The sequence below is a fragment of the Triticum urartu genome, chromosome 2 (assembly GCF_003073215.2).
Source record: "Triticum urartu cultivar G1812 chromosome 2, Tu2.1, whole genome shotgun sequence".
Classification (NCBI taxonomy): domain Eukaryota; kingdom Viridiplantae; phylum Streptophyta; class Magnoliopsida; order Poales; family Poaceae; genus Triticum; species Triticum urartu.
In genome coordinates, this window is record NC_053023.1 from 223,914,363 (window position 1) to 223,923,918 (window position 9,556).

A 9,556-nucleotide genomic window follows, 5' to 3' on the forward strand; every position below is an offset into this window, starting at 1 on the left:
CCCCAACACCCCCTGAAAATGCTAATTTCCAACAATTGGAATTTCAATGAACCAAAAATGCCCTTCATAAAAGCCCACCATTTTTTGTCTTGACTAAAACCTCTGCCAAAAATGGTCTTGCAATTTATGGAGCCATTTTGGATTTTTTGAACAAGCCATAAGTATTTGAATTTGGGCATTTTAAATGCTATAAATATTTTAAAGTGCTCAAATAATCTTGGAAGCATTTTTAGGCAGTTGGGAATATTCCCAAATGTGTTTGTGAATTTTTCCAGAGTTTTTGGAAATGAGATAGTATTTATTCTATTTCAATACACATAGCAGGAAATAAATAAAAGCAAACAGAAAGAGAGAGAGAGAGTTAGAGGACTTACCTGTCGCCTGGCCTGGCCCAGCTCAGCCCAGCCCACTGGCTCCTGCCAGTCGTCCTCCTCCTCTCGCCAGGAGGACAAGAGGCGTGCGGCCGGCCCCCGCGGCCACACGTCGGCCACCTCCTGCTTCTGCCGACACCCCGGGCGCGCCTACGAGTGCCACGCACTCCCCCTCGTTCCCCTCTCATTCTCCCCACTCTCCCCGTGCCCTCTCCCTCCTCTGGTTCTCTCCCCATCCCCTGCCGAGCGCAGCCGTCACTGCCGACAAGCACCACCGCAGCCACCGCCTCTCCCTTGCCTCTCTGACTGGCCCAGAAGCCCCGCCTCGTCGCCCTCGTCCTCTCTGCCGTGCCACGCCTCCCCGGACGCCCCAAATTTCATCACCGCGGTCGTCTTCTACCTCGAGCAACCGAGATCGCCGGCAACACCCCGACGTCGTCCGACCTCCCCCAAGCCTGCTGAGACGCGTTCTGCAACCGCCGTGAGCTCCTCTACCGAACCCCTCGCTCCCCGCCGTCTATTTCCTCCTCCAGCCTTACTAACCACCGCGGCCGAAGCTCGCTGCCGCCACCACACGTCGCCGTGGTGGCCACAACCACGTTGGGTCGCAACCGAGCACGCCATCGTCTTCAATGCACTCACAGGAGCCCATAGCACCCCTGCACGCCCCTCGCTGTGACTGCTAGCGACTAGTTCGACCTCGCCCGAACTCCGGCCGCCGCGGACGTGCTCGCCACTGTCGTTTCTGGCCACCCCAGCTCCACCCACTGCCACCACTCGACACGGCTCACTCCCCGCATCACGTAGATGGTCTCCGCCATCCTTTTGGTCGCCGGAGTGCAAAACCCGCGCTGCTTCGCCGCGTCTGGCCTCGCCGGCGGCTAAACGCCGGCGAGTTTGACCACTTTTTGACCGTGGACTGACTCGTGGGCCCAGGTTGACTTCCCCCTGAGCCTATGACAGGTGGGGCCAGCCTGCTAATTAGTTTAGGATTAGTGTTAACTAATTTTAATTAGTTTAGTCACTAACATGTGGGCCCAGGCCCCACTGACAGTTAATTAGTACTACCTTAATCCTGTTAATTAGCTGAGACACTGACAGACAGGGCCCACCAGTCAGGTTTGACTGGCCCTGGCGCCTTTGACTCGCTGATGTCATAGTGACGTAGTGCTGACGCATTTATTCTTTTTTTGGATTTATTTTATATAGGAAATTCCAGAAAATAGCCAAAACTTCTCAAAATCATAGAAAATCAACCATAGCTCCAAATGAAACAAATTATATATGAAAAATCATCAGAAAAATTCAATCTATCCATCTGTAATGGTTTCATGCATGACAAAACAAGTGAACCTTCCTGTTTAAGCAAAATAAGTTAATGCACTAATAAGGCTATGTTAAATGAACTAACATTTGAATCTTTGATTCAAGTGAGTTCATTCCCTTCTGTTTTAGCTTGCATTAGGCCAAGACACATTCATTTTGCCATGTCATAGCATTCATCATATTGTTGCATATTGTCATGTGTTGATTATTTTCGGTGTGTTTTCGTGGTAGGTTCTGCCTCCGAGGATAACCCCGAGTATCCGTCTGAAGGGCAGTACCCTACTACCACTACATCAGGCAAGAAACCCATTGAAAATTCCGATACAAACCCATGTTCTCGCTTCTGCTCTTGTTTACTGCATTAAGACAACGCGATTCAAACTGCTGTGTGCTACGGTAGTTGAACCCTTATCCTCTGCATGACCTGTCATTGCCACAGTAACTAGATGAAATCCACTAGCATGTGTAGGAGTTGGTTGAGCCATGTACATGTTTCCTACCTTGCTATGCCTGCTATGCTTAGAGTTGTGTCAGGTCTGGTTCATCTGGGTGATGGACTAGAGTGTAATGATTATGTCGGTAATGTGAGGGATGTGTTGAACATGATTTGGTAAAGGTATCGATGAGAGGCCATGTAGGAGTACATGGTGGGTTGTTTCATTGAGGCCATCCCTAAGAACTGAGATCTGTATGTGTGATTTTAAGAATCAGCTACTACCATGCATTGGGATCCTTAATTGACCCTCTCGGCTTCTTAATCACCCTAGTACTCTGTCCAGGAGTTGCAATTAGTTTCTGGTGTTTGTAGGTTATGTGTTGGCGGGCGTGCGTAGCGCTGACCCTAGGGGTGGGCTATGTTGCGGTAGATACACCGTGGCCGGGTATGCCGGGCGCCCGTTTGGCGTCTCGGGACCCTGTTCACATCATTCGGGGCCGTATGTGGAAACCTCGGCCGGACTCCCTGTGGATGGAACCTGGATAGGCGATAAACCTGGACTAGAGACTTGAGTGTTTAGGTAGGCCGTGGCCGACACCCTCGTTGGGCTTCCGCTTGAAGGTTGCCGAGTACATGTCATGTAAACGACGGTAAGTGGTGAAAGCGTGTATGAAGAAGTACACCCCTGCAGGGTTAACATCATCTATTTGAATAGCCGCGTCCATGGTAAAGGACTACTTGGTTGCCTATACATTTCATAGACAAGTTAATGGATACTATTAAAAGACTCAAGATAAGTGTGAGTACCGAGGATGGCCCTCTCGTAGGATGACGAGGGAGGATCCCCGGTGGAGTATTGTGTTGGTGAGTAGTGGACTCGTGTGCAAAAAGTATTTTACTAGGGGAGTCTCGTAGGATAGCTTAGCCAAGAGTCAAAGCTGGCCTGCTGCAATAACTCCACCACCTTCTTGAGAACGAGCATGTATAGTAGGTTCTGATGTAAGACTTGCTGAGTACCTTTGTACTCATGTTTGCTTAATTATTGTTTTCAGATGACAACACCGCCCCCTCTGATGGGTTCTACGTAGACCTTCATGTCGACGAGTGACTAGCCACCCAGGTGGTGATCCTGGCCATGGAGGGCCCTATGTAGATAGACAGGCTTCGAGAAGCCTTCTTTCTTTCTAGTGTCTGTACTCAGACTATTTGCTTTCGCATGTGCTTGTATGCTTGTATGACTTGAGTGTTGGGTCATGTGACCCTTACCTGTATGAACATGTTATGTATGGCTCTCTGGAGCCTTTAAATAAAGTACTTGAGTTGTAGAGTTTTGTTGTGATGCCATGTTGTATGTACTCATCTTGGGCATATTGTGTGTATGATTGAAATGCTTGGTATGAGTGGGATCCGACAATCTAGTTGTTTATCCTTGGCAGCCTTTCTTATGGGGAAATGTAGTCTAGTGTTCCTCGAGCCATAGTAGTCCGCCACAGCCCGGTTCACCGGAGTCCTGCTAGCCCAGCACTACTGCTCAGGACACTTGACTGGCCGGCATGTGTTTCACTTCGTTCCTATGTCTGTCCCTTCAGGGAAATGTCACGCGGTGACATCCGGAGTCTTGCCTAGCCTGCTACAGCCCGGGTTCCCCGGAGTCCTGTTAGCCCAGTGCTACAGCCCGGATTCACTCGCTGATGAACGACATGCTTGATGTGATTCATGTATGCCTGTCTCCATAGGTCTGCGCCGCTTTGGGTTCACGACTAGCCATGTCGGGCCGGGTTCTTTGTCATATGGATGCTAGCGACACTATCATATACGTGAGCCAAAAGGGGCAAACGGTCCCGGGCCATGGTAAGGCGACACCCATGGGGATACCGTGCGTGAGGCCGCAATGTGATATGAGGTGTTACCGGCTAGATCGATGTGACTTGGAATCGGGGTCCTGACAGGGAGCACCCGGCGCGCCACGAAGGCGGACAGCAAGTCGGACCTGGTCAGGCCCTCCAACTGTACCAGCACCCAGAGCCATGCGACAGCGGCGACTCTAGAAGGCCACAGTGTCTTGGCCCGGTACGACTAGTTAGGCTGCTTCCCAGTCGGCGGGCCGGCAACGTAAGCCGGCAGGTTGACCCATTCACCCTCCGTGAAGATGCTCTTCACGTAAAAGTACGACTGCTGCCACAACTTCACCGATTGGATCAGCAGGATGGAAGGAAATGGATTGTTGGCCCCCGGCCTCCGCACCGCGATGAAGGCGCAGCACTGAGCCGGCACCCCCGCAACGACGGTGCCGAGCTTGGAGTAGAAGAACTCCCCTAGAGCTCGATGGTGGGGAGGACGCTGAGGTAGCCTTCGCACAAGGTGACAAAGGCGGACAGCAGCACCACCGTGTTCGGGGTGAGGTTGTGCGGCTGGAGATTGTAGAATTCGAGGAAGGCTTGAAGAAAGCCGCTCACCGGCAGGATGAGGCCGCGCAGGAAGTGCGAGCGGAAGATGACCCGCTCGCCCTCCTCTGGCGCCGGCGATATCTCCCCCTTCGACGCAAGACGAACCCCCACGTAATCCGCGTGGGGCAGCCGTCGCGTCTGGCGGAGGAAGTCGATGTGGTCCTCGTGAACTATGGAGCCGTCCCAGGCTCTGGCGTGCGCCATGAGGACGAGGGGCTAACGGACGAGCTCGATGGAGACAAGCTGCAGCGGCGCTTAGGCAAGGCTCGGGCGTTGCGGCAAGGAGAAGGAGAAGTGGAAGAAAGAGTGGTGCGGAGGGGCGCACGTGCGTTCCCGCTTCCTCTCCTCCCCCTACTTATAGCCTATGGGCTACAAAACTGAGGGGGTGGGCATGGGAACGTGGGATTAACTGTGCCCACGACCCCACGCCCCCACCTTTACCGCACGAATATTGCGCGTATTAACTCCACGGAGAAGCCCAACCACCTACCTCGGCCGCCGTGGATCCGCTCGTTGCCCGAGGCCCGATGGTGGCAGGACCGGCCTGCGGTCGCGTCCCATCATGCGCGTGTGCTGGCAGGCGGACCCGGCCAGCCAGCGCCACATGGCATGCCCGCAACAGACGGCATGCAGAGAAGCTTATCCAGCATGCCGCCTGATTCACACCAACGCATTCAAAATCCCAGAAGGATTCAACTGGACGCAACCGATTCCCGCCGGCCGGCTCCTCATGAGTCGGACGGAGCTTCCTTCAGGGCACCCAGAAGAGGAAAACTATTGAGGCTCCCCGGCTCCTCCACCGTGGCCCCTCACCAGCTTCGGGGACTACTATTGGAGTAATGGGCTACGGGTAGCCTAACCCGAGCCCCCGAGCCTTTCAAGACAACGGGGCCGGCTGCGCCCCTCAAAGGCGTCAAGATAAAGACTCCGCCTTGTGGCGGCCGGTTGGCCAAGCGGCCGACTGGTCGAAGGCGGCCGAATTCCGGAGGGCGGCATCCCGATATGTCGACTCCTAGAGAGGGGCATCCAGAGAGGCCGGCTCCTAGCAGTCGGCCCATGGCGCCCTCAAAGTCTGCTCCCTCATCAAAGAGACAAGACGGGGTACGACTACAGTGCAAGCCTTCCCCCCGAATCCAGGGACGGGCGTGGCCACAGTGCCCCGTACAGGCGGAGATCTCCGCACGATGCGGCACTGTTGCCTCTCTCCCCATACGTCACACCTGATAGGCGGAGTCCCGTTCCCACGAAGGCCTGTCGGGTATGGCTTGCAGACGGCGGGCCCTACCTGGCAGCCAGAGCCTTGAAGACAGAGGAGGCTGGGGCAGCCGGACCTCGGAGGAGCCGGCTACCAGCAAGCGGACAATCCCTCCCTCAGGCCCCATACGCCATCAACCAGATGAGACACGGAGTGGCAACAGTGATCACCCACCAGGCGGCGGAACTGTAGCCACGCTTCCCCGACCAAGCCAGCGTCATTAGCGTTATGGCTACAGTGATCAGCAGCCGGCAAGACCCGCAAGCGGCGGGAGCGGCTTGTCGGCTCCGTACCAGACAAGACGGTGGGGCCCACCAGGCGACGGGCCCCAGCTATCGGCAAAGAGGCTGGCAACCAGAGAGAATGACAACCGGGCCCTACACCCGGCAATATTACCATTATACCCCTGCGGGGTTGGCCTATATAACCCCCCCGGGGCACCCATGCAGAGGGTTCGGCCCTGTCAGGACTAGACTCATACCTAGAGGAGGAGAGAGCGAGCCTGCCTTCTTCCACCTATAGCAAACAGCTTGAGGAGCACCATTGTACCATTACACATTAGTGATCACGCGGAGACCCCGCAGAGCAGGACTAGGGGTGTTATCTCCTAGGAGAGCGCCGAACCTGGGTAAAGTACGCCGGCGTTCGTGTCTACGCCTCATCCCGCTTCCAGGCACTGGCGACGTTCTACACGCTCCCACCATGATAAGCCATCCTTTGGCATATGTCAAACCCAACCCCCGACAAGAACCAAGCAACACAATGTAAACAACACCTGCACACATATAACAACTACTCCCAACCCGACGTGTAAAAGGGGTTGTCAATCCTTTTCAAGTAACAGCGCCACAAATTGGCAAAGGGACATGAGATAAAATTGTATATATTGATAGACCGAACACCAAATAAAATAAATTGTGGCAAGATTTTTTTGTCTTTTTGGTTTAGTAGATCTGAAAATAAAAGGCAAATAAAATAGATCGCGAAAGCAAATAATATGAGAAAGAGACCCGGGGGTCGTAGGTTTCACTAGTGGCTTCTCTCGAGAAAAATAGCAAATGGTGGGTAAACAAATTACTGTTGGGCAATTGATAGAACTTCAAATACTCATGACGATATCCAGGAAATGATCATTACATAGGCATCACGTCCAAGATTAGTAGACCGACTCCTATCTGCATCTACTACTATTACTCCACACATCTAGTGTATTGAGTTCACGGAGAAACAGAGTAATGCAATAAGAACGATAACATGATGTAGACAAGATCTATCTCCGTAGAGATAGACCCCATCGTTTTATCCTTAGTAGCAACGACACATACGTGTCGGTTCCCCTTCTATCACTGGGATGAAGCATCGTAAGATCGAACCCACTACAAAGCACCTCTTCCCATTGCAAGATAAATAGATCAAGTTGGCCAAACAAAACCCAAATATCGAAGAAGAAATGCGAGGCTATCATGCGTATAAGATATCAAAGAAACTCAAATAACTTTCATGGATATAAAAAGATAGATCTGGTCATAAACTCAAAGTTCATCCGATCCCAACAAACACACCACAAAAGAGTTACATCATATGGATCTCCAAGAGAGCACCAAACGAGAGAGAGGAAGCCATCTAGCTACTAACTACGGACCCGAAGGTCTATAAAGAACTACTCACGCATCATCGGAGAGGCACCAATGGAAGTGGTGAACCCCTCTATGATGGTGTCTAGATTGGATCTGGTGGTTCTGGACTCTGCGGCGACTGGAATTGATTTTCGTTAACTCCCCTAGGGTTTCTGGAATATTGGGGTATTTATGGAGCAAAGAGGCGGTCCAGGGGGTACCTGTAAGTGCATCTAGTGCCACCCCTAGTTAGTTTTGGAGTATTGACAACAAACCTAGTTGAGGGACTAATGTGTTTGTGAGAATTGCAGGATAACACAGGTAGAAGTCCCTCATTGATTCGGTTTTCTTTCCAGAGATGACCCCTAAAAATGTATGAAGACATTGAAGTCAAAGGTGGTATGTGAAGACATTCACATTGAAGACTATGATAAGAGAAGACATCGCATGAAGACTATGGAGCACGAAGACTTAGATCTTTCGTAGTTCTTCTTCTTCTTCTTCTTTGTTGAGTCATAGGAACCACCGTACTGTTAAGTGGGGTCCAAGAGAACCAGTCAGAATGGCTGAAGTGATGCTTAACCAAAACCTATGTCTTCGAGTGAAGACTATGAGAGCGAATCTTGTTCAGAGTTGGACAAGTCAGCTTTGCTTGTAGCCCAAGTAAAGTTGCCGTGTGTGTTTGAAATCTGACCGTTGGAACATGTGTCAGTTCCTTAGTGACCCAGGGTCATTTCGGACAAATCAGGTCGGGTTGCCTAGTGGCTATAAATAGCCCACCCCCTACAACCATAAACGGTTGGCTGCTCAGAGTTAAAGTACGACTTTTGTCGTTTGAGAGCAACCCACCTCGAAGCCTTTGAGAGAGAATTCCTTGAGAGGATAAAGCCCTAACCACCCAGAGCCAAAGAGTGTTAGGCATCACTTAAGTCTTCTTGTCTGTGTGATCTGAAGACTTATTACACTTGAGGACTATGAATCCTCTAGCCAGTTAGGCGTCGTGTTCTGAGCATCCAAGAGTCATTGTGGATCGCCGGTGAACGAAGTTTGTGAAGGTTTGGAAGTCTACCTTGAAGACTTACCAGAGTGATTGGGCGAGGACTGGGTGTCCTTAGCTCAAGGGGAATAAGGTGAAGACGAGGTCTTCTAAGTTGAATCTCAGCCTCCCTAACCAGACGTACAGTTGTCACAGCAACTGGAACTGGTCCAACAAATCATTGTCTTCAACGAGTCACTGGTTTCATCCTTCCCTTCACTTTACTTACTGTTGGTCTTAGTGAAGTTATTGTACGATTGCATTATCTTCTGTCTTCACTGAGTGACTGCTTGTTCTGATTGGCTTCACAATATCTTCCTACTTGATCCTTACTGCCTAGCTGCCATTAGTTATTGTGCTCTCACTTCATTGAATACATGACTATGGTTTACCTAGTGTAGTCTACCTTCCGCTACATGATAATAGGTTTATTTCTATCGTTCGTCTTCGAAACTTACATGTTTTGAAGACTTCCATAAAAATCGCCTATTCACCCCCCTCTAGTTGATCACTAGCACTTTCAATTGGTATCAGAGCAAGGTACTCCCTTGTTCTGTGTGATTCAGTTTAACCACCTGGAGTTTTAGCTATGTCAACTGCAGGGATAATTAAAGTCTCCGCTGCATGCCTCGTCTTCGATGGAACTGAATATCCCTACTAGAAGAATAAGATGCGCATGCATCTTGAAGCCATTGATGTCGACCTATGGTATGTCGTCAAGAACGGCGTTCCCAAGGCTGGAGAGGGTGTCACTGCCGCTGATGTCAAGAAGTTCGTTCAACTGGACTCTACTGCCAAGAATATCATCTGTGGTCATCTAACCAAAGGACAGTATCGCCGCGTGAGTGCTTTGGAAACATCTAAGATAGTCTAGGACTGGCTATCCAAGGTCAATGAAGGCGTCTCAACCCAGAGAGATCAGAGAATCAGTGTCCTTCGCAACCTCTTCAACCGCTTCAAGAGAAATGACAGTGAGAATGTCCAGCTCACGTTTGATCGGCTCACTGACATCACAAATGAGCTTCAAGCCCTCGGCGCTACTGAGATCAGCAAGCATGAAGTCGTCAAG